The sequence below is a fragment of the Ambystoma mexicanum genome, chromosome 12 (assembly GCF_040938575.1).
Source record: "Ambystoma mexicanum isolate Mex_15411 chromosome 12, UKY_AmexF1_1, whole genome shotgun sequence".
Classification (NCBI taxonomy): domain Eukaryota; kingdom Metazoa; phylum Chordata; class Amphibia; order Caudata; family Ambystomatidae; genus Ambystoma; species Ambystoma mexicanum.
The window spans coordinates 455,761,790-455,786,446 of NC_090936.1; the positions used below are offsets into that span (position 1 = coordinate 455,761,790).

At 47.1% G+C, this 24,657-nt stretch overlaps 1 protein-coding gene across 4 annotated transcripts in view; it reads right to left on the reverse strand.

Annotated features, from left to right (window-relative positions):
* Positions 1 to 23,121, reverse strand: part of USP18 (ubiquitin specific peptidase 18) — a 376,292-nt gene extending 353,171 nt beyond the window's left edge. For 3 of the 4 annotated variants that reach the window (XR_011281791.1, XR_011281790.1, XM_069628682.1), the window contains exon 1: positions 22,913 to 23,120. The gene's annotated coding sequence lies outside the window, so the exon portion shown is untranslated. Of the gene's footprint in view, positions 1 to 22,912 lie in introns of all 4 variants that reach the window. The other variant, XM_069628683.1, reaches the window with a different exon arrangement.
* Positions 23,122 to 24,657: the final 1,536 nt, after the last annotated feature.

The following is a 24,657-nucleotide window of genomic DNA, read 5'->3' on the forward strand; positions in this document are numbered from 1 at the left end:
TGACAGGCTCATCTCTATCGAATATGGGAACACCCTTCTGACTTCACCTGCAACCATATTCAGAACTCCCTGGATATGAACCATCAAGCAAGAAAGAAGATTTCTTCACCCAGGTGAAGATCGCTTCTGCAACACAATACAGGCATCAAGCCCTCGTGCCCCCTTGCTGTTTTATATAACCCTTTGCCACCATGTTGTTGGTTTAAACAAGTGCTACTTGTTTCTCCAGTAATGGGAAAAACACCCTCAGGGCCAGGACTACATTCCTTGCACTGAATACTGAGCCAAATTAGCCACTCATCCGATAAGACTGGTGCCCATTGGCAAAATCACTTATTCCCCTGGCCCCATTGAGAAGCCCTTGTATGAGTTCTCTCAAGACAACCAACAGATCAGGCTCGGTCTTATGTCCTCTGACACCAGGACCATCTTGCTGTAATCCTTTGATGCAGGATACCTGAACCATAGACTATGATTGACCAATACCTTCAGTTGCTATTGAGCCCAGGAAACTAGGAAGATGCATGCCCTTAGCCGGCAAAAACATAGAAAGTCCTTTTTAGGATTCAGCTGTTGACACATGATCTCGAAGCAGGCCCAGTGTGTTATATTAGCCTAGGAGCAGATGCGTGAAGTACGGTGAACCAAGAGCAGGAGTTCAATTTGAGCTCTGAGTCAATGGCTTGTCAAAATGCTAGCTGCAGCGGAATAAACCTGTCTCTCTGAGCTTTAAAAACCAACATTCTGTTCCAGTGTTTTATTCTGCCTTAAAGTTATTTTCTGAACACAGTCAGGAATACTAGAAGTACTTTCTCACATAAATATATTTTAATATAACTTTAAGTGAGTAAGTGTGTTCTTGGGTCTATGTATGTACTGATTTCTTTGTACTGCTCTACAGCTCACATAACTCCCTCCTAAAACAAGCCTGGCTGCTCAGCCACTCTACCGACTTGTGTGGTACAGGCCTATATTAAGAGATGGGTCCCTAATACCAAGAGATAAGTCTTATGAAGTCCCACACCAGTTGGACTTTAGAAAAACGTACCTAACACCCAACAGGGATCTTCTTGAAGGCTTATTGAAGCTTTGCCGGCTGCAGAGCCCTAAATAGCTCTACAGCCGGCAAAGGCCCGGGCAGAGCCTGATCTGGAACTAATGCTCCAATGCAGAATGACAGGTTGCTGGTGTACGTTTCTGTACGGGAGTGTACAGTGGTTCAATATCAGAGATTCTGCGCTATGTACCTAGCAGCAGAGTAAACAATAATGGAAAAATAACCTTAAGCAGCGTGAATTTCGGTGCTTTCCAGAATATCTGCACTGATGATTATCACACAATAATGTGGTGAAATTCCTATGGATGTTGGCAAGGATACTGTTGAGAGAAGCTTGCTGACTTGTGACTGAGTGTTCGAATGGGAACTATTGACATTTGATCCTCCTGGGAACTATGTCAGTCCTTTCATTGTAACTGTTAAGGACAGTTGTTGGTTTGGAATATTTATTAATATGAGCAAGAGAAAAGGCACACTGTCCTGCTATAGGACTATAGCAGTGTCAGCTTCCCATCCCAAAGGCCCATTCAGTGCTCCTGAATGTAGCACTGTGAACTGCCTCGAGAAGTGCATTGACATTTCTAGAAAAACCCAGTAGTGCCTCACTAGTCATGCAGGGTCTCAGTGGGGTGATTTTGCTCCAGTAGGACCCAGTAGAGGACTATAGGACTCCCAGTAGTGTGACCTTCCTCCAGAAGTACACTGTCAGTGCAATAGGACTCTAGCAGTGTGAGCATCCTCTTCAAGAACCTGCTGCACTAAATGGGCACCTCATTGCCATCATCACGAAACTTACATAAATGCCACCCTATGTGTTCCCTCAACATTTCACCTGTGTTTGCTTCCCAGGTAGCTGTGTCATTGGGACCCTGTTCATGCATCTACTTACCTCGTGTTACACCTGTAACCAAGGCACAATGTTAAACTCAACACGAGGGACTGATGTAAAAAATAATACACATTTCCTTTTGCCAGTCGGGATTCCAGAGTACTTCTTCGGACCAGAACCTCAGGATACATCATTGGTGATGATCTTCTGGATTTAATGAAGAATCTGTCTTTGGAAGGGACAGCAAAACGACAAAGCAAATGTGGTTTTTTGTAGGGCTGTCCCTATTGAACGGTTAAGCAGTGCAAGATGTTTCATTTTCAAAGAAAACATTATTTGTATACCTCTTTGTATACAATTAGAAAACGAACCAATACCAAAAAGGTATTCATCAGCACAGCATTTCAGATTCACTCTGAGAAAAAAAGGGCTCAGGGCATATCCGTGCTGTAAACCTCCTGTTTATCTGTGCAAGTCCAATGCACGAGAAGAGGTATTTTGGGAAGGCAGCAATTGCTAGAGAATGGACTGGCAGTAATGCCTGAGGGGATTTGCACATGCCCCTGGCTCCAGGTGCACCCCTGTAATCGAGGACTGCTTCACTGCTGCTTTCATGGAGAACTAGCCCTACTGCTCACTTGCTGAAGGGAATCACTCGGGCAGAGATTTAAAGACACCAGGACTCTGGCCATGTTATGGTATGTTACTATTACTTATGCTGCGTACAGCTGCTATGCGCCTACAGTGGCATACAAAATGGAGGATTAGGGGTCCTTATGGAAAGGGGTCATGGCCACATTGTGCAAGGGGTGGCCTAAAGGGGAAGCAGGTGAGTTAGGCAAAGGCCACCTGTCCCAAACATGTTTTTTTCACTTCCTCTCCCTTTGCACCTGGGCACTCATCTGGCTCTCTCCCCTCCTCTACCTCCCAAGAGACGACCCGACCAGGAGGACCTACCATCAATATCCAAGGTAAGCCCACTTGGGCTCCGCTCGACTTGCCGCGCACCCTTGATGCCACTATGTATCTCCGTTTTTTGTTTGCTGTGGCTGCAAACTATGATCATGCAGCACCTGCAGTGACTTCATGCCAGTCGGCCTGCCCCACTCCATCATGGCCGCCGGCACCTTTTTTCTTCAGGCACTGGAGTGCCATTGCTAGACTTGTACTGTGGCGGTGCTGATTGGCCTTCTTCCACTCCATCTGGCCAATCAGCAGCCAGCAGGCAGGACAGCCGGCCCTTCCAACTAAGGCCCTCACCAAAGGCCCCTGTCTGACCCTGTCCGGGCCTGGCTGGACCGTTGGCCCCCTTTATTCTCCCTCTACTCAGCACTTCTCAGTAGCCACCTAGACTTGCGATTTGGCTGTGACCTCCCGCACAGGTCACACCAGACGCTTGGCACTCTGCAGATTTATCTGTGAGTTAGCAGCTCCTAGCTTGTTTCAAATGACATTACATCTGTGCCACTTTCGTTTTCATGTGTTATTGTGCCTGCGCATAACACTGATTCTAGGTGCTTATTGGATGTGCCTATTATGCCTCCCCCTTCTGCCCCCTCCTTACCTTCCATGTGTATTGCACTTATTGCTCTGTTCGTCTTACCCTTCATCCCCCCATTCCCTCTCTCCGTCTTTCTTGTTTAGCACCTGCCTTAGTGTAATGGGGGAGATCACATCTCATGCTACAGGAAGGGTCTTTGGTTTAGAATGGGAAAGAGTTGGATATCACATCTCATGCTATAGGAAGGGTCTCAGGTTTAGAATGGAAAGTAGTTGGATATCACATCTCATGCTATAGGAAGGGCCGCGGGTTTAGAATGGGAACGAGTTGGATATCACATCTCATGCTATAGGAAACGTCTCAGTTTTGGAATGGAAAGTGGTTGGATATCACATCTCATGCTATAGGAAGGGCCGCGGGTTTGGTATTAGAAGCATTGAGATATCACATCTCATGCTATAGGAAGGGTCGCGGGTTTGGTATTAGAAGCATTGAGATATCACATCTCATGCTATAGGAAGGGTCTCAGAATTGGAATGGGAAGGAGATGGATATCACATCTCATGCTACAGGAAGGGTCTCAGGTTTAGAATGGGAAGGAGTTATATATCACATCTCATGTTGTAGGAAGGGTCTCCGCTTTGGTATTAGAAGCATTGAGTTATCACATCTCGTGCTATAGGAAGGGCCTCAGGATTGGAATGGGAAGGAGTTGGATATCACATCTCATGCTACAGGAAGTGTCTCGGGTTTGGAATTAGAAGAATTGAGATATCACATCTCATCCTATAGGAAGCGTCTCAGGTTTGGTATTGGAAGGAGTGAGATAACAATTCTCATCCTATTTGAAGGGTCTCAGGTTTGGTATTGGAAGGATTTGGATATCACATCCCATTCTATAGTAAGGGTCTCAGGATTGGAATGGGAAGGAGTTGGATATCAAATCCCATCCTATGGGAAGGGTCTCAGAATTAGAAAGGGATGGAGTGAGATTTCACATCTCAGGCTATGGGAATGGTCTCGGGTTTGGTATTGGAAGGAGTGAGATATCACATCTCACAATATAGGAAGGGTCTCAGGTTTGGTATTAGAAGCACTGAGATATCACATCTCATGCTATAGGAAGGGTCTCAGGATTGGAAGGGAAGGAGTATTACATTACAAACCTGAGATCCATCCTGTAGCCTGAGATGTGACATCCAACACCTTACCATTCCAAACCTGAGACCCATCCTGTATCATGAGATGTTATGTGTCAATGCTTCCAATACCACACCTGAGACCCTTCCTGTAACATGAGATGTGATATCCAACTACTTCCCATTCCAAAACTGAGACCCTTCATAAAGCATGAGATATGATATCCAACTCCTTCCCATTCCAAACCTGAGACCCTTCCAGTAGCATGAGATGTGATATCTCAATGCTTCTAACACCAAACCCAAGACCCTTCCAATAGGATGAGATTTGTTATATCACTCCTTCCAATACCAAACATGAGACCCTTCCGATAGGATGAGATGTGATATCTCAATTAGGGGTGTCACGGTATTAGTTTTATGATGGTACAATAACCTTATTGCCAAATGACGGTATATCATGGTTATCGCGGTATAGCAGGTGGAGTTAACTAATCTTAACAAATATTTTCTTAAAAGTCATAAATTGTCAGATTTATCATCACAAACAAAACCAGGCACTCAGGGTCAGAATTGGGATTTTCAACATACTTTCCACTGAAATGCCACCCCTTGCTTCCACCAAGCACAAACACACATGTGGAAAGGAGGAGGGGGGGGGGGGCAGCCCTGCTGCGACTGGCAAACCAAACTGAATAGCTTTTCTTAAGTGGTCCTTTAGGCTTTTAGCTCCCCCACTGGCTACTGGTGAAGATGAACATGTTGCCATCTTGATAACCTGCATGCCAGAGATCATTGGAGCCTGATGGTAGTATACGCTTGTGCGCATACACACACACACACACACACACACACACACACGCACTCTCTCTTTACGTTACAGCCTTTAGTTTACTTGCGGGCCAAAGGGTGTTCAGTAATCATGGACATGTTACCCTTTGGTATGGCAGCAGGGAATACCCTCAGAGATGAGTAAATTTTGCAGTGTGACTTATTATATGTAAATTCAATGATAGAATCAGGGAAATCCCCCATTGTCATATGTTTAGAAAACATTATCCATTATAAATATATAAACCCCAAAGCCGCCAACCCAAAGTAAACCCTTTTCCTTCTTGGCACTGTATTTCTTCTTCTTATTGCTAACATATTGATTTTGTGTCAGGCACGTGTGGTTTATGGAATGGCATTAAAAACTGCTCCAACTGAAACTACTCGGCAGACGGCACATCCAACGGTGCAAGACCAAGACTGCGCAGTACTTGCTTACTGCAGCCTTTCCAAATCAGATTGAAAAGCACACTTAACGGTATGAACGGTATACCGGTATAAACAATGTGACGGTTATTATTGTTCAATTAAGTGGTTCACGGTATCTTTAACGGTATACCGTAATACCGTTACATCCCTAATCTCAATACTTCTAATACCAAACACGAGACACTGCCAATAAGATGAAATGTGATATCCAACACCTTCCCATTCCAATGCTTAGACCCTTCCTATAGGATGAGATATGATATCTCACTCCTTCCAATACCAAACCCGAAACCATACCTATAGCCTGAGATGTGATATCTCATTCCATCCCATTCCAAACCTGAGACCCTTCCTATATTATGAGATGTGATATCCAACTCCTTCCCATTCCAAACCAGAGACCCTTGCTATAGCATCAGATGTGATATCTCAAAGCTTCTAATACCAAACCCGAGACCCTTCCTCTAGCATGAGATGTGATATCTCAATGCTTCTAATACCAAACCCACGGCCCTTCCTATAGCATGAGATGTGATATCCAACTACTTTCTATTCCAAACCTGAGACCCTTCCTATAGCATGAGATGTGATATCCAAATCCTTCCCATTCCAAACCAGAGACCCTTCCTGTAGCATGAGATGTGATATTCAACTCCTTCCTGTTCCAACCCTGAGACCCTTCCTATAGCATGAGATGTGATATCTCAAAGCTTCTAATACCAAACCCGAGACCCTTCCTATAGCATGAGATGTGATATCTCAATGCTTCTAATACCAAACCCGCGGCCCTTCCTATAGCATGAGATGTGATATCCAACTACTTTCCATTCCAAACCTGAGACCCTTCCTATAGCATGAGATGTGATATCTCATTCCTTCCCATTCCAAACCTGAGACCCTTCCTATATTATGAGATGTGATATCCAACTCCTTCCCATTCCAAACCAGAGACCCTTCCTGTAGCATGAGATGTGATATTCAACTCCTTCCTGTTCCAACCCTGAGACCCTTCCTATTGCATGAGAAGTGATATCTCAATGCTTCCAATACAACATCTGAGACCCTTCCTGTGACATAAGATGTGATATCCAACTCCTTCCCATTCCAAACCTGAGACCCTTCCTAAAGCATGAGATGTGATATCCAACTCCTTCCCATTCCAAACCTGAGACCCTTCCTGGAGCACTTTGAAATGCTTGTTGTTAAGTGTATAGGCGCTATATAAATGACCAATAAATAAACAAATAAATACATAATGAGGCCTTGCAAACATGTACTTTGGCCACCTAGGATGGTCCTGGGGGATCTTGTTTGCATACAGTCTGCATTCTGCAAATAAAATTCCCTCTGGTTCAGTGTCCAAACAAGCTGCTGTCTGTAAATAAAACCCTTTCTGACTTGGGATATATGCGAGTAAGTAAATCACCTTACTTCTGTAAATATGTGAGCCAGGCCCAGTGTGCTTAACAGCACTGAAGTACTCATTTAGGGTTTCTGCTCCTGACTGTCTGCCTGTCCTCTGATTATCTGTTTTCTTATTTCCAAGGCAGAGCAGGTGAGTGTAGGCCCTCCTGGGCCTTGATAATATCTATTGGCTTTTTTTTAAGAGCCCCTAGCCCCCGATCGCTCCCTTGATTCCCCAACCTTCTCCCCGGACCCATTTCCCTGTTTCCCTCCCTCCTCCCGCCTCACATCCCGAAGCCCCTATCCTGATTGGTCACTAGGACTGAGTGTGCCGAGTCCTTAGCTCCGGCACTAATCCCTGCACGCTTCTTGTTTCCAAGGCGTAGCAGGTGAGTGCCGGCTCTCCTGGTCCTTGATAACATCCATTGGCTTTTTTTTTAATAGCCCTCAGCCCTGTATCGCTCCCTTTATTCCCTGGCCCTCTCCCGGACCCATTTCCCTCCCTCCTCCCGCCCCTATCCAGATTGGTCACCAGGACCAAGCTTCCCTGTCCCTTAGCTCCAGCACTGCTCCCCGCACGCTTCTTGTTTCCAAAGCGTAGCAGGTGAGTGCAGGCCCTCCTGGGGCTTGATAACATCCATTGGCTTTTTTTTAAGAGCTCCCAGCCCCCATCGCTCCCTTTGATTCCCCGACCCTCTCCTCTGACTCATTTCCCCGTTTCCCTCCCTACTCCCGCCTCCCATCCTGCCCCCTACTCTTGATTGGTCACTAGGACCGAGCGTGCCTGACCTTTAACTTTGGTACTGCTCCCTGCACGCTTCTTGTTTCCAAGGCGTAGCAGGTGAGTGCAGGCCCTCCTGGGACTTGATAACATCCATTGGCTTTTTTTAAGAGCCCCCAGCCCCTGATCGCTCCCTTGATTCCTTGACCCTCTCCCCAAACCCCTTTCCCCATTTGCCTCCCTCCTCTCACCTCCCATACTGCCCCCTTATCCTGATTGGTCACTAGGACTGAGCTTGCATGGCCCTTAGCTCCGGCACTGCTCCCCGCATGCTTATTGTTTCCAAGGCGTAGCAGGTGAGTGCAGGCCCTCCTGGGCCTTGATAACATCCATTGGCTTTTTTTTAAGAGCCTCCAGCCCCCGATCGCTCCCTTGATTGCACAACCCTCTCCCCGGACCCATTTCCCAGTTTCTCTCCCTCCTCTCGCCTCCCATCCCACCCCCGATCCAAATTAGTCACTAGGACCGAACTTGCCTTGCCCTTAGCTCCGGCACTGCTCCCCGCATGCTTCTTGTTTCCAAAGAGTAGCAGGTGAGTGCAGGCCCTCCTGAGCCTTGATAACATCCATTGGCTTTTTTTTAAGAGCCCCCAGCCCTCATCGCTCCCTTTGATTCCCCGACCCTCTCCTCTGACTTATTTCCCCGTTTCCCTCCCTACTCCCGCCTCCCATCCTGCCCCCTACTCTGATTGGTCACTAGGACCGAGCGTGCCTGACCTTTAACTTTGGTACTGCTCCCTGCATGCTTCTTGTTTCCAAGGCGTAGCAGGTGAGTGCAGGCCCTCCTGGGACTTGATAACATCCATTGGCTTTTTTTTAAGAGCCCCCAGCCCCTGATCGCTCCCTTGATTCCTTGACCCTCTCCCCAAACCCCTTTCCCCATTCCCTCCCTCCTCCCACCTCCCATACTGCCCCCTTATCCTGATTGGTCACTAGGACTGAGCTTGCATGGCCCTTAGCTCCGGCACTGCTCCCTGCATGCTTATTGTTTCCAAGGCGTAGCAGGTGAGTGCAGGCCCTCCTGGGCCTTGATAACATCCATCAGCTTTTTTTAAGAGCCCCGAGCCCCTTGATTGCCCGACCCTCACCCCGGACCCATTTCCCTGTTTCCCTCCCTCCTCCCAACCCGCCCCCTATCTTGATTGGCCACTAGGACCGGGCTTGCCTGTCCCTTAGCTCCAGCACTACTTGCTCCCAGCACGCTTCTTGTTTCCAAGGCGTAGCAGGTGAGTGCAGGCCCTCCTGGGCCTTGATAACATACATTGGCATTTTTTAAGAGCCCCTAGCCCCCGACCGCTCCCTTGATTCACCGACCTTCACCCCGGACCCATTTCCCCATTTCCCTCTTTCCTCCTGCCCCTGCATCCTGATTGATCACTAGGACCGAGCTTGCCTGTCCCTTTGCTCCAGCACTGTTCCCTGCACGCTTCTTGTTTCCAAGGCGTAGCAGGTGCGTGCAGGCCCTGGTGGGCCTTGATAACATCCATTGGCTTTTTTTAATGAGCCAATGAGCCCCCAGCCCCCGAACGTTCCCTTGATTTCCCATCCCTCTCCCCGGACCCATTTCCCCATTTTCCTCCCTCCTTCCGCCTTCCATCCCGCCCCCCTATTCTGATTGGTCACTAGGACCAAGCTTGCCTGGCCCTTAGCTCTGGCACTGCTCCCCACACGCTTCTTGTTTCCAAGGTGTAGCAGGTGAGTGCAGGCCCTCCTGGACCTTGATAACATCCATTCCCTTTCTTTTAATAGCCCCCAGCCCTGTATCGCTCCCTTGATTCCCTGGCCCTCTCCCCGGACCCATTTCCCCATTTCCCTGCCTCCTCCCTCCCCATTCTGATTGGTCACCAGGACCGAGCTTCGCTGTCCCTTAGCTCCAGCACTTCTCCCAGCACGCTTCTTGTTTCTAAGGCATAGCAGGTGTGTGCAGGCCCTCCTGGGCCTTGATAACATCCATTGGCATTTTTTAAGAGCCCCCAGCCTCCGATCGCTCCCTTGATTGCCCGACCCTCTCCCTGGACTCATTTCCCTGTTTCCCTCCCTCCTCCGGCCTCCCATCCCGCCCCTAACCTGATTGGTCACTAGGACTGAGTGTGCCGAGTCCTTAGCTCCGGCACTGCTCCCTGCACGCTTCTTGTTTCCAAGGTTTAGCAGGTGAGTGCCGGCTCACCTGGTCCTTGATAACATCCATTGGCTTTTTTTTTAATAGCCCCCAGCCCTGTATCACTCCCTTGATTCCCTGGCCCTCTCCCCAGACCCATTTCCCCATTTCCCTCCCTCCTCCCGCCCCTATCCTGATTGGTCACCAGGACCGAGCTTCCCTGTCCCCTAACTCCAGCACTGCTCCCAGCACGCTTCTTGTTTCCAAGGCGTAGCTGGTGCGTGCAGGCCCTCCTGGGCCTTGATAACATCCATTGCCTTTTTTTAAGAGCCCCCAGCCCCCGATCGCTCCCTTGATTGCACGGCCCTCTCCCCGGACTCATTTCCCTGTTTCCCTCCCTCCTCCTCCTCCCATCCCGCTCCCTACCCTGATTGGTCACTAGGACTGAGTGTGCCGGGTCCTTAGCTCCGGCACTGCTCCCTGCATGCTTCTTGTTCCCAAGGCATAGCAGATGAGTGCACGCTCTTCTGGTCCTTGTTAACATTCATTGGCTTTTTTTTTTAAGAGTCCCCAGCCCCCAATCGCTACCTTGATTCCCCAACCCTCTCCCCGGACCCATTTCCCAGTTTCTCTCCCTCCTCCCGCCTCCCATCCCGCCCCCTATCCAGATTGGTCACTAGGACCGAGCTTGCCTTGCCCTTAGCTCCGGCACTGCTCCCCGCACGCTTCTTGTTTCCAAAGCGTTGCAGGTGAGTGCAGGCCCTCCTGGGCCTTGATAACATCAATTGGCTTTTTTTTAAGAGCCCCAAGCCCCATTCGCTCCCTTTGATTCCCTGACCCTCTCCTCAGACTCATTTCCCCGTTTCCCTCCCTGCTCCCACCTCCCATCCTACCCCCTACTCTGATTGGTCACTAGGACCGAGCGTGCCTGACCTTTAACTCTGGTACTGCTCCCGGCACGCTTCTTGTTTCCAAGGCGTAGCAGGTGAGTGCAGGCCCTCCTGGGACTTGATAACATCCATTGGCTTTTTTTAAGAGCCCCCAGCCCCTGATCGCTCCCTTGATTCCTTGACCCTCTCCCCAAACCCCTTTCCCCATTTCTCTCCCTCCTCCCACCTCCCATACTGCCTCCTTATCCTGATTGGTCACTAGGACTGAGCTTGCATGGCTCTTAGCTCCGGCACTGCTCCCCGCATGCTTATTGTTTCCAAGGCGTAGCAGGTGAGTACAGGCCCTCCTGGGCCTTGATAACATCTATCGGCTTTTTGTAAGAGCCCCCAGCCCCTGATCGCTCCCTTGATTGCCCGGCCCTCTCCCCGGACCCATTTCCCAGTTTCCCTCCCTCCTCCCAACCTCCCATCCAGTCCCCCTACCCTGATTGGTCACTAGGATAATACTAACCAGCTCCACAACTAGTGAGGACCATGATTACTAACCGAGTCACATTAAGATAGCACTGTGAATATTAGCCTGCGTCACACCCATAGAGAATTGTTAGTGTTGCCTTTAGTCACATCCAGAGAGTGCCACATTGGGATAGTACTGTGAATATTAGCCTGTGCCACACTGAGATAGCACTGTGAATATTAGCCTGCGTTGCACCCTTAGAGAATTGTTTGTTTTGCCTTGAGTCACATCTAGAGAGTGCCACATTGGGATATTACTGTGAATACTAGGCTGTGCCACATTGGAACATTACTGTAAATACTGGCATGCATCACACTCTTAGAGAATTGTTAATACTGCTTTTAGTCACATCTAGAGAGTGCCACTCTGAGATAGTACCGTGAATATTAGCCTGTGTCACACACCTTGAGAACTGTTAATATTAACTTGCATCACATCTAGAGAGTACCACATTAAGACAGTACTGTAAATACTAGCCTGTGCCACATTGGAACAGTACTGTAAATATTAGCCTGCGTTGCACTCTTAGCGAATTGTTAATACTGCCTTTAGTCACACCTAGAGAGTGCCACTTGAAGATAGCACTGTGAATATTAGCCTGCGTCGCAAGCCCTGAGAATTGTTAATATTGAGTCACATTGGCGTGTTTTCTCTGGTACCCAAACTGCATTGTGAAACCTAGGCCTCTCTCCCACTATACAGGACTCTCAAATATAGGTGTGTTTTCTCTTGTACCCAAACTGCATTGTGAAACCTAAGCCTCTCTCCCACTATAGGGAACCCTCAAATCCAGGTGTGTTTTCTTTTGTACCCAAACTGCATTGTGAAATCTAGGCCTCTCTCCCACTATACAGGACTCTCAAATATAGGTGTATTTTCTCTTGTACCCAAACTGCATTGTGAAATCCAGGCCTTGTTCCCATTTCTAGGGGTCTAGAATCTAGGTGTTTCAATTACTGCCTGTCATTCTGTGAAACCTAGGCCTTTCTCCCATTTTCTAGGTCCCTCAAATCTTAGTGTTGTGGTTGCTGTCTGTCGTTCTGTGAAACGTAGGCCTTTCCCCCATTTTCTAGGTGCCCCAAATCTTAGTGTTGTGGTTGCTGCCTGTCATTCTGTTAAACCTAGGCCTTTCTCCCATTTTCTAGGTCCCTCAAATCTTAGTGTTGTGGTTGCTGTCTGTCGTTCTGTGAAACGTAGGCCTTTCCCCCATTTTCTAGGTGCCCCAAATCTTAGTGTTGTGGTTGCTGCCTGTCATTCTGTTAAACCTAGGCCTTTCTCCCATTTCTAGGTGCCTCGAATCTAGGTGTTACGGTTGCTGTCTGCCGTTCTGTGAAACCCAGGCCTTTCTCCCACTTCTAGGTGTCTCGAATCTACGTGCTTCAATCACTGCCTGCCATCCTGTGAAGCCTAGGCCTCTCCCGTTGTCTATGTGCCTCCAATCTTAGTGCTACAGTTGCTGCCTGTCATTCGCTGAAACCTAGACCTTTCTCCCATTTCTAGGCATCTCGGATCTAGGTTTGTAACCACTGCGTGCCACTCTGTGAAGTCTAGGCCAGTCTCCTTTTGTCTAAGAGTCAGGATTCAAGGTGTTTAATTATTACTTGCCACTCACCGAATCCTAGATCCCTCCTCCTCACCCTCTGATATCCTGAATCTAAGAGTACTATCTCTTTGTAAACCACTGGTGAAACCTAGGATTCCCACTATCTTGTCACCTCAAACCTCTAGGTATTCCACCAGTACCAGCCATAACTGATTCCTAGCCCCTCCCAAACCCAAGATCACCCAGCAGCCACTAATAGCTAGTAATTACAACCATAGTCACTACTTAGTTAACCTGCACCCCATATCTCCCCATTACCAACCAGCCAGATGACCAACGCCTAGGACTCCATTACCTCCCTAGACAGCCCTCCCCATATAAAGAGGAACACCCCCACCCAACCGACTAAAAAGACAACCACCCCCGGAGAGCATCCATGAATCGCAACATAAGAGGAGAAACTCAACATTATCCTAGCACAAGGCATAGCAGGTGAGTAACTGCCCCTGTAAACTCAATACCCAGACCACCCCTTGCACTGAGGACCCAAAATGCCCCGACGCAAAATTGGTCACCGACAAAGAGTGCAGGAACTTGGAACAACTAATATAGACACACAAACTCATCTGCCGCCAATTGATGCCACCTTGAATACAGAAAAAAACCTACAAATTAACAAAATCAACAGAACAAGAAAAATCCTTATAGCTTACACTGTAGCTCACAACAACCGCAGAAGCTCGATATTTTAACGGCATGGACTTCTTCAGACAAGCAAAGAACTCCCCCGAACAACGGAAAAAATACGGGAGGACCCAGGAAGAGAATGGGATGATAACAAACCATGCACCCCATCTATCACAAGAACAGAAGGGCACTACTGATACCCACATCAAACCATAGGAGATGACTGAGCTGTATAAGTCAACAATCCAACCATCAATTTAACAGACCGATTCAATGAAGAAGCAGCCTTCACGGAACATCAACCAACCGGCATTAACACAGAAACACCCCAAAGGAACACCTGCAAATCAAAACAGGTAACAACTAAAAAACCGAACCATACCAAAAGGATCCATTGCATCTAATCAATGCAAGGTCAATGTCCAAAGATGCCACCAAAATCTACGACCTCCTATGTGACAGAGGTATCGACATCCTATTCATAACTGAAACATGGCTAGATGACAATTACAAGATCACTCTCAACAGCTGCCTGCCTGATAACTTCAAATGTGTCCAAGCAAACAGGAAAACCAAAAGTGGTGGCGGTCTGGCAATAATCCACAAGGAACACCTACAAATTAAACTGGAAGACCCACTAAACATCGATAACTGTGAATCTCTAATCCTACGTCTATCAACAAACCCCAGAAACAACCTTCAATTCATACTGATCTATAGACCACCAACTTACGCTGCAGCCTTCGTAGACGCCTTCACAGAAGCAATCACCAACCTAGCCATTGAGCACAATCACCTGATTATCCTCAGTGACTTCAACATCTGGTTCGATGTAGAAACCACTAACACACAAAAATCTCTAGCCAGCCAACTAACAACAATGAAATTACATCAACTAGTCTAAGGAGCAACCCACACAGCAGGACATACACTAGACGCAATCTTCTCCAACAAAAAACTCATTACCACAGCGCCACCAATTCAGATCCTCTGGAGCGACCACCTCATCATTCCCTTCGTAATCACACTGACCACACCAATAATCAAACAACAGGACAAGCCACTGATCATCATGAAAAGAAACTGGAGAACTGTCAAAAATTGCAACTTAAGTAAACTACTGGAAATTAGCAAACTGTAAGCAACAACTATGGACGAAGCTGACCTGGACAAAAAAACAGAATTACTTCACAACTAGATCACGACAACAATAGACAAAATCGCAAAAGAAGAAACGTTTACCCCAACGGCAAAATGGTTTACCCCACTACTCAGTGCCATGAAAAGAAAAAATCGAAAACTTGAACTAGAATGGAGGATCAAACATGAATGCAGAAAGAAATTCAAACTCCAACAACATATCCACTCATACAATAAGGAAATACAAAAAGCAAAAAGGAAATACTACGAGAACAGAATCTTCAAAGCACCAAATACCCAAAAAGAACTCTTTAAAATCATAAATGACATAAAAAAACCTGCCTGGATGCAACAATATTCCAATACCATCGGAGAAACTATGCAATGATCTTGCAGACCGTTTCAATAACAAAATCATGACCATGCAACAGACCATACAAAGCAGACCCTGTTACGACAATATGCAACCCACCCATCCCTACGAGGAATGCCAGAACAAACTTCGAAGCTCCCCCCAAATACCAGTGGAGACATTCATCAAACTGGCAAACAAAACCGATAAACTTCGAAGCTTCCCCAAATATCAGTGGAGGCATTTTTGAAACTGGTAAACAAAAGCAACAAAACGGGTTCTCCCACAGATCCCTGCCCCCCAGACATTTACAAATCAATCCTCTCACAAGGAACACCCATGGAATACTACAGAAACATCTTCAACCACTCAATCTCAACAGGGAAAGTGCTACAATCCTTCAAATCAGCATACATCAAGCCGTTCCTCAAGAACAAAGCACGAAACGTGGAGAACCTCTCCAACTACAACCCTATCTCCAACATCTGCTACATCCAGCTAAATTGCTGGAAACATACTTATATAAAACTACCCACCAATTCATAGAAGAGCACCGCCTACTGGAACAGGCACAAGTAGGCTTTAGAACGATGAGAGGAAACAGAAACATCACTTCTCTCACTTTGGGACGATCTAAAGACAAACGCAGACTCAGATAATAGTACCGCGCTGATACTTCTAGACCTCTCTGCGGCATTTGACACAGTTAACCACGATATCCTCATCATGAGCCTGGAATAAATAAGAATCACTGATCGCGCCTTACTATGGATCAAATCCTTCCTAACATACAGAACAGAAACCATATGGATCAAACTTTTCAAATCCAGCCCAAGAGAATCCTCATGCGGAGTACCACAAGGATCATCCTTCTCCCCACTATTATTCACCATCTACCTGTCTCAACTAATCAGGATCATTAAAAGACACGGCCTCACTTGTTAAAACTACGCTGACGACACATAAATAGTTTACAAACTACAAAACACACAAGAAGAAAACAACATTGGAGAACTACCTTCGTGAAATCTACAGCTGGATGAATTCGAACTGCCTCAAACTCAACCCAGGAAAAACGGAAATGATGATCTTCACAAAAAACGGAGAAGACAACCACTACACCCCATGGCCAACAGAACTTGGCCCAACCCCAGCTCCATCATCAATTTTAAAAAAACCTGGGACCCTGATGGACAACATACTTAACCTAGAGCCACAAGTAAGCGCTCTAATCAAGAAATGCTTCTTTCTCCTGCGGGCAGTAAAAAAGATCCTATCATTCCTGTCATTCGATAACAAAACACTCACCATCATCGCTCTCGTCATGTCCAGAGTAGACCACACCAATAGCCTATATATGGGACTACCAGAACAACTCCTAAAAAAACTCCAATGGATACAAAATGCAGCAGCTAGACTGCTCCTTAAATTACCTCGAAGAGGACACATCACACCAGCACCGAAAACGCTACACTGGCTACCAATAAAACAGTGAATCAAATTCAAATCAATGTGCATAACGCACAGAGCAATCCACAGCCAAGGCGCAATTTCCTAAGAGAAAACTTGAACGTACACCGCCTCACAAGGCCTCTCAGATCCAGCAGCGACACCCGTTTGGAACCAAAACCTTACAACCAAACAACATTCGGAGGATCCTCCTTTTCCCACCTTGCCCCAAAAACCTGGAATGATCTACCAAAGAACATAGGTAACACAAGAGATAACCCCCTATTCAGAAAACTAATCAAATCTTGGCTCATTACCCCGTAACTAGAAAGAATGCCTAAGGGGCACTTACACAGCTGAAACAATGCTGAGAGAGGATGCCGTTCCCCCGTCTCCCTAAGCTACCACCCACCTACAGAAGTAAGAGTAGACCAATGTACGGCATATCCTAGCAACGGATAGATAGAAAGTGAGAATCTTACCAATAACGATCAGGGACGGATCAGGATGGCAGGGGAAGGATGATATGTAAATAATATCTCAGCTTGCAAAGTAAACACAGGCATTTGAAAGATAGAAAGGTAGAATCATATCAAAGAACGAGCAGGGAGAGATCAGGATGGAAGGGGAAGGATGATATGTCAATAATATTGTGACCTGCAAAGTAAACACATGCAGCAATGGATCACTGACGAGAAATAGACAGGAAGGGAACCAGGGATTGTAAATAACCCACTAACCCTATTAATAGCTCAAACTTCTGCATACTTATCTCACCGGAAAATCCATACAACCACCCTCTCGCACAGCAAACCACACGCACTCCCACACAACGCAACAACAATCAACACATAAGTCACACCAACAGCACACGAGGTCTCACATCGATCTGATATTTACACCCAAGCTCGGTGCACAGTGACAACCGAACTGAAGCTGCCAACAGGACACCACTCTCTCACTTTCCTACTCCCTCTCCACCCTACTAACCACCCCCCTACCCACCTTCTTGTTTGCAGATCTGCCTGAACGCCTGGGGACCAATTCTGTTGGTGACGGTGCGCGGTACAAATACCTTTAACATTAACATTAACATCTGTAGCAATTAACTTAACCTTGGCATCTTCCGCTGGCCCAGAAATCACCCAGGAGAGCTCCCGTGCGAAAGAGGTGAAGGCCAAACAGCGCCAATATAAACTGCTTGTTGCCTTGCATAAACTGAAAGAGCCTTTGGGGAGCATAAGAACGAACACACATTATTGTGTATGACATCTCTGTGACAGTGTTTCAAGCTTAAAACCTAAGCACATAATGGACACGAACCTTTTTTAATTTATTGTAACAACCTACTAGTAAAATTACGGCAAACTGTGAGTCAAACATGTACATTTGGGGAGTGCTATCCTTTGCTGCCAGGAGCTGATCCTTCATGGCAACCCAACGGCACCCTCCCAGCACACCTACTGCCTTTACTTAAATCGTGCCGGTGCCAGTACAGTTTTTGAAAACTGCTAGGGCTTCACCCCGGCTAGCCCCGGTCCACTTAAGACGTGATAGCAAGGCATTGCTAGGCGGCCACGTAGGGCTTCACTGGGAAAGGGGCGCAGGAACATGAATATTAACCTACATGTCCAATCTGACCATAGTGCAAGGGAGCATAGGTGCCATGATGACATGTCACATGAGACGGCATAAACACATCATGCACCAGCCCTGCCTAAATGGAATCGCGCTCATACTCCAATATACAAAAAAAGGCTCACCCATCATGTATGTTTCAATGGTCTGTAGTGATACTGCACATGTGATAATTGCATTATTGATCATTTAGATAGATAGTAGACACCACAAACTAAATGATCTCCTGGCATTCGTAACTTGTGTTGGCTATGCAAACAGTCGGATTTGTCATCAGTATTTTGTGATAATCATTGAATATTTAAAACTAGTATTCCTCCTAACTTTTACGATTTTAATGTGTGTATAATTTTTTAATGAAATATCTATATCTTTACACGCATGTGTGTGTGGTAAGGCAAACATTGTCAGATCAACATATGACTTGTGTTTAAACATTGTTATCTGCCAGCAATATCTTCTGTGCATGGTGCTAGAAGCAGCCGACTGTTCGTGTGTGCATCGGGCGAGGAGGGAGGAGTGGTGGGGGAGAGAGGGCGAGTGGGTAGACCAGCAGAGAGAGTGAGGCGCGCTGCACAAAACCACGGGTGTTACATCATTTTCAGGCAAATGTACTGGGCAGGAGTGGGGAAGATTTTGCCTGGCGTCACCAAAACGCGAACTATTCCTCCGTGAACGGAAAACACAACCACTAGACTCGAGTCCGATGAATTGTCTGGTTTCCTTGGCAGTGTCAGGAAACAGAGACATTTCTTATGATCCATTTTCTAATTTTTTTAAAAAAACACGCATTTTGAGGACCTGGTATTTTACCCACAGGGAGCCTCTAATACCCTCCTTTGACTCAACCGTCGCCCCACAAACCCCCCTGCCCCCCGCCCTTTCTTCCCAGCCCAGTGCTCAGTAACACGAATGCGTACAGGCCAGTCCTGCACGGTCACACACCCACGCATAGGGCGCGCGGTTGGAATGTTTTGTTGCCACGCGCTGTATTCATTCTTCCGATCTTTGACACTTTGACACTGTGCGCGCAGGAGTGCGCATCTCTCTGTCTGACAATGAACTTGCAGGAATGCACAGACAGCTCTCCCTGTGACAGTCTACCAGTAGGAATGTGCAGTCCTTTAAGAGACATCTACCAGCAGCCGTGAGTGTATCTGTGGGGATGTCAGGCTGTCTCTGGGACATTTTACACACAGGCACGTAACTCTATCTGTGGACGTCTACCAGCAGCATATAAACAGCTCTGTTTGCCTGTAGGAACTGCACAGGTCTATCCGCCTGCAGGAGTGTGCAGCTCGATGTGCCTGCAGGAACGTGCCGCTCTGTCTGTGATCGTCTGCCCACAGGAGTGCACAACTCTATCTGTGGCAGTCTACCCCTAGACTACCGGAGTGTCTTGATGTGCAGCCTGGATCTTACCACCATGAGGCCATGCACTGCATGTGCTGTGGAAGTTAGATTTGACCCCCGCCCCCTCCGACCTACCAGAAGTGCAGCAGGCGGACAAATTCAAATTTGACCTCCTGAAGAAAGTCCTACAATCACCCTATGGACTGAAAGATGTTGAGTCGTTCCCACTCTTAGATAAGGACCGTTACAACTCTATGGAACATATCCTGTGAGTGAATACAACATCGCATAAGAATCAGAAGTAGCACCACAATGTGTATTGTTTTTCTGCTTACTGAAGCAGGGAGTTGTAGATTGTATACAATGTTCTGCCATCTGTTGTCTTGCATACAGGGTGTGCTAACGGATTATATAATAACCATGTTGTATCACGAAAAAGAATGAACACATTTTTGTTCATGCACATTCAAATGAAGATTGTTGTGACATGTTAGAATAAAACACAGCTGCGTGCTATGCAGCGATTCCCAGAGTAGCTAGGACACGCCCTGTCTTTTTGTTATCGTTCCTGGCGTTCTCTCTTAGTTTCGTGACTCTTATCAGTCGTGCACACCACCACTTGTGTCAGTCTAAGCTTGAGAAGACACACACCAAACTATGACAGTCTAACACCGAGGTATCAAACTGTGGGGCGCGTCCCCACAGGCATGGGTAGGGCACAGGGGTTTAGGGGGAAGGGGGCGTGAGAGCCAAGCACGAAATGTACAAATATATAGATATATCTTTTTTTTTTTGTAGATTGGAGGAAATGGGCAGGGGCGGTTCACACGGAAGGGCTGGAGCCTGAAACTGTCTCAGGCACCAATGAAAAAATGGCCTGCAGTTGCAAATTTACATTCATTCCTTTAGTCACTGACTGTTTGCATAGTAACCAAGGGGGTGTTTTTTGTTAAAATGTAAGCAAATTGGTATATTTAAAGAATATTTATTCAGCAACAATGGTCAAAATTAATAGCTGCATAGGGGAGTAACTCATCAAACTGGCCCGCATTGGCCAATAAGGTGGCGCATTTTGACTGGCCCATTCAAGCATTTTGCATTTTTTGTACGTACATTGCCCTATAGGCCAGTCCGAGCCTGGTGGCTCATCCATAATGGCGAGGGGGTGCCCCACCAAGTGGCCCCCGCACCCATTACGGAGGAGCCAAGGAGCCAGCCCAGTGAAACAATTAGCACTCCCTCAGCTGCTTTTTCCAGCTGAGGGAGTGCTCCTGGGCTGGCTGAACTGTCAAAGGGAAACACTGTTTCCCTTTGACAGTTCAGTTTCCCAGCTGCACATGCTCACTGAGCCATGCAAGGCCCGGGCATTTTGCTTCGCCAGCCTTGCATAGCTCATTGGAAATGCTGGCAGGGGCACTGCATGTCTGTATGTGCGAGGGGGAGCTCCTGCGCCTCCTCGCACATACAGACAGAGCAGCCTGGAGCCAGGCGTTTCAGCACCTACGTGCAGGCTGCTGCAGAAGGTACGTTTATGTTCATTTATTTTTTATTTAAATATGTGTATGCTTGTGTTATGAGTGAGTGTATGGAGATGGACGCTCGTGTGAATGATAGAGTGATTGCTGTGTGAATGTGTTAATTTTATTTGGACCATTGAGTTGATTTTGGCAAGTTGGGGTAGAGCGGGTAAGGAGGGTTGTACAACAAAGGCATTTTAAAAATGCCTAAATGCCTTTGTTGCACAATACCCCTACCCACCTTCCAAAATCAGCTCTCCTTCTGAGGCGCTGTGGAGCCCAGGGGACAGGGATGGTATTTTTTTTTACTGGATATCTATCCTAGATGTCCCGTCAATAATACCATGCTTTACCCGTTGGCACCCCAGCGCCTTGCATACAAACATAATCATGTTGATTGTGTTAGGCCTAGTGGGGCCCAGAGGACAGGGATGGTATCTTTTTACTGGACATCTATCATAGAGGTCTAGTAAAAAATGTCATGCCTGTCCCCTGTGCCCCCAGCACCAATTGCAAACTGTTTGGGTTTTTACCAATTTTTTTTAAAGTATGCTCTACAATGCAACATTTTAACCCATTATTTTAAAATTATTAAGGGGGGGGATAACCCCAGTACCGCCTTGATTGGTTCGGGCTCCCTCGCTGCGCTCGGTTGCTATGGCATTTTTGGGGGAAATATGTATGCCCATTCACTTAAAAAATTCACCAGGCGCCACTGTCCGTCCGACTGTGTTGGGAACGGTGTGGTGGGAGCCCAGGGACTGTGGTGGGAGCAGGATGGGCGGGAGCACTGGGATAGTGGTGGGAGCAGAGTGAGGAGAGCCCAGAGTCTGTGATGGGGTGGGGAGAGCCCAGGGGCGGGGTAGGAGTGGGAAGAGGGAGCCCAGCGACTATTATGACAGCATTTTGGGGGGGCGGCCTGCCCACATTTTGCTCAGGAAAAGTTTGAAGACCATTGGTCAACACCACAAATTACCTCCACCAACTAGCACCGGTCACCAGGCGGATACGTCATAACTGCGGTGCTCTGACGCTGAAATCTCAAGTTCTGGCAGGGGTAGCCTAAAATGCGTAATGCAAAGGTGCAACTTGCACAGTCTGCCATCGGAAGCAGCAGGCTGTGCCCGTGGCAGCCAGTCTCTGTTCGGCCTAACGGGTTTCATGTGCCAGCCCAGGGCTAGTCTAGCGTGGAGGCTGGGTTGGTATTATGCCTGCCTGAGGGTAATATCTGCACCTTCAAGTTCTATCTGTGATAGGCTAACATCGGGTCCATGTGATAATTCCGCCGCAAAAATATCGCGATGCAAAAATATCGCCATATTTTTGCAGCGGAATTCACACATGGAGAATGCAGGGGACACCCCCGCAACTCCCCCTCACATCATTTTTTAATGTGCGCGGGACACCCCCGCAACCCCTGCTCCCACATAATATCCCCAACAAAAATATCGCCTATGGCGAACCAAACGGCCATATCGGGAATATTATATAGTAGTGATCCCCTAACAGTAACATCTAGCTTGTATGCTCCAGCTGTGCAAGTCTAACATTAGATAAGATGATCCCACTACATTTATAACAATCGGACATCAGAAAGGCACAACTGTACGAGACATGCCCAGCTATATAATATACAGTTGTGTGCCGCTGCCGCACATCTGGAGCGTGTCTTTGCGACGCCCAGCATCTGGAATGTAAAGAGCGCGCACGGGGAGCCAATGTGAATAGTGCCTGGAATGGACCTGTCGCTTCACTCACCGGGATGCTGGCAAGCCAGTGTTGCCCGGGCTGCTGTGCTGTGCTGGCGGCTCCAGATCTGCCCGCCTGAGGTGTGCCGATGCCCGCAGAGCCTCCGCCTTCGCCGCTGCTCCGGCTCCGTATGGGCTCGCATATATATATAGCTACATATGGACAAGTATCAAAGGTGCAGCGAGCGGTCCGCCCGCCCGCACGCACGAGGAGGCGCCGCCCAGTGGCAGCCATTGGCACTTCACCACCCCTCCCACCTCCTCCCTAAGTTTTCATTTCCCAGCAAAGCCCGTCGAAAGTGAAACTTAAGGCTGCGAAACTTATGCGCCGCACTGCTGCTGCGGATGGGGCCCCCTTTCCCCCTCACCTTCTCACGGATAGACACACACAGTCACACAACTACTTCACTTGTTGGGAGCCGGGATAACTTCAGAATCTGTGGGCGAGGGGCAAACTAACTTGTGTGGGGGGCTTCTTTGCACATTCTTTATTTATTAATTAATTTATTTATTTATTTATTTAAAATGTTCATACATCTAAAGAAACATAGTATTCAATTGTACGATCATGTATAAAGAGAACAGGACACATCATAAACGTATAATACATCAACATACATAAAAAGATACATAGTATCAATTATAAGATCATGTATAAGAGAATAGGAAACATCATAAACATAGGGTAAAAAAAAATAATAATAAAAAAAACGAATCCGCACATTCTAATGAGACTATTCAGGTTCAGCTGCAATGTTACAAGATGTTAACTCTCTCCTTAACGTCTCAATCCACCAGTGGCGTCTCCAGGAATCAAATTTAGGCGGGGCAAAGAGGGGGCCACAGACAAAAGTAGGGGGGCTGCCTATAAAAGAGCAAGATGTATGCTTTTCCCAAATTGACGGGAGCAAAGTAGTCCAAAGTGGCCCCAGAGGAGGTTAAAATCGTGCATTTATACAGCAAGCAATTCGGTTGCATATAGTTATATATCTTGATGTTAACAATATTAGCTCATCCTATATCAATATTGAAAATATATTTTCGGTATGTCGCCAAAACTCGATATATATGGTCCAGCCCTACCCCTGTCTCTCTAAAGACAAATACCCCCGCCCAGCGGCAGACTTTGCTGGGGTGATGGGAAGGAGCCCTTCCTTATCACTTTCTTTCTTCCGCAGAGCATTGCAAGTAGGAGCGATTTTACAAGTGATGGCCCATCTAAGAGACAATTATTTTGGACAGGACGTTGTTAATGTTTCAGTGTTAAGAAATGCAAAGGGACATTTTTATTCTAAAAGCACACACACAGAACCAGTTAAGTTCACGCCTGGCTTCTGTCCTTCATGGGCAATTTGTTCAGATGTTGCCTGTGGTCATTGGCTGGTAATGGACACCTGCCATTTTATGCACTTTGGAATGATACAGGGTCCATACTGTGCCCCAATCGCATCTGCTGTAGGTGGCCTTTCACATGTGTGCTATTAATATCCACGGTTCACCTGCCTTTTTGTGCATCTCGCATCTGGCTGCGAGATGCACAAAGTGCTTTTCTATAAGGTCTTTGCAGATCGCAATTGGGGCTGTGGGTTACTTTCTGAGCAATGTCTTTGTGTGGACATTTTATAGTGCAAATGTAGCAGGAGCACTGAGAATTTCCAGACGTGCATGTGAACTAGAGGAGCACAGTGTGTGTCAGTGTGCGCGCCATATCTGCGGTGAACCAGTGATAAGATACAATCCTTTAAAGCAGTGTCT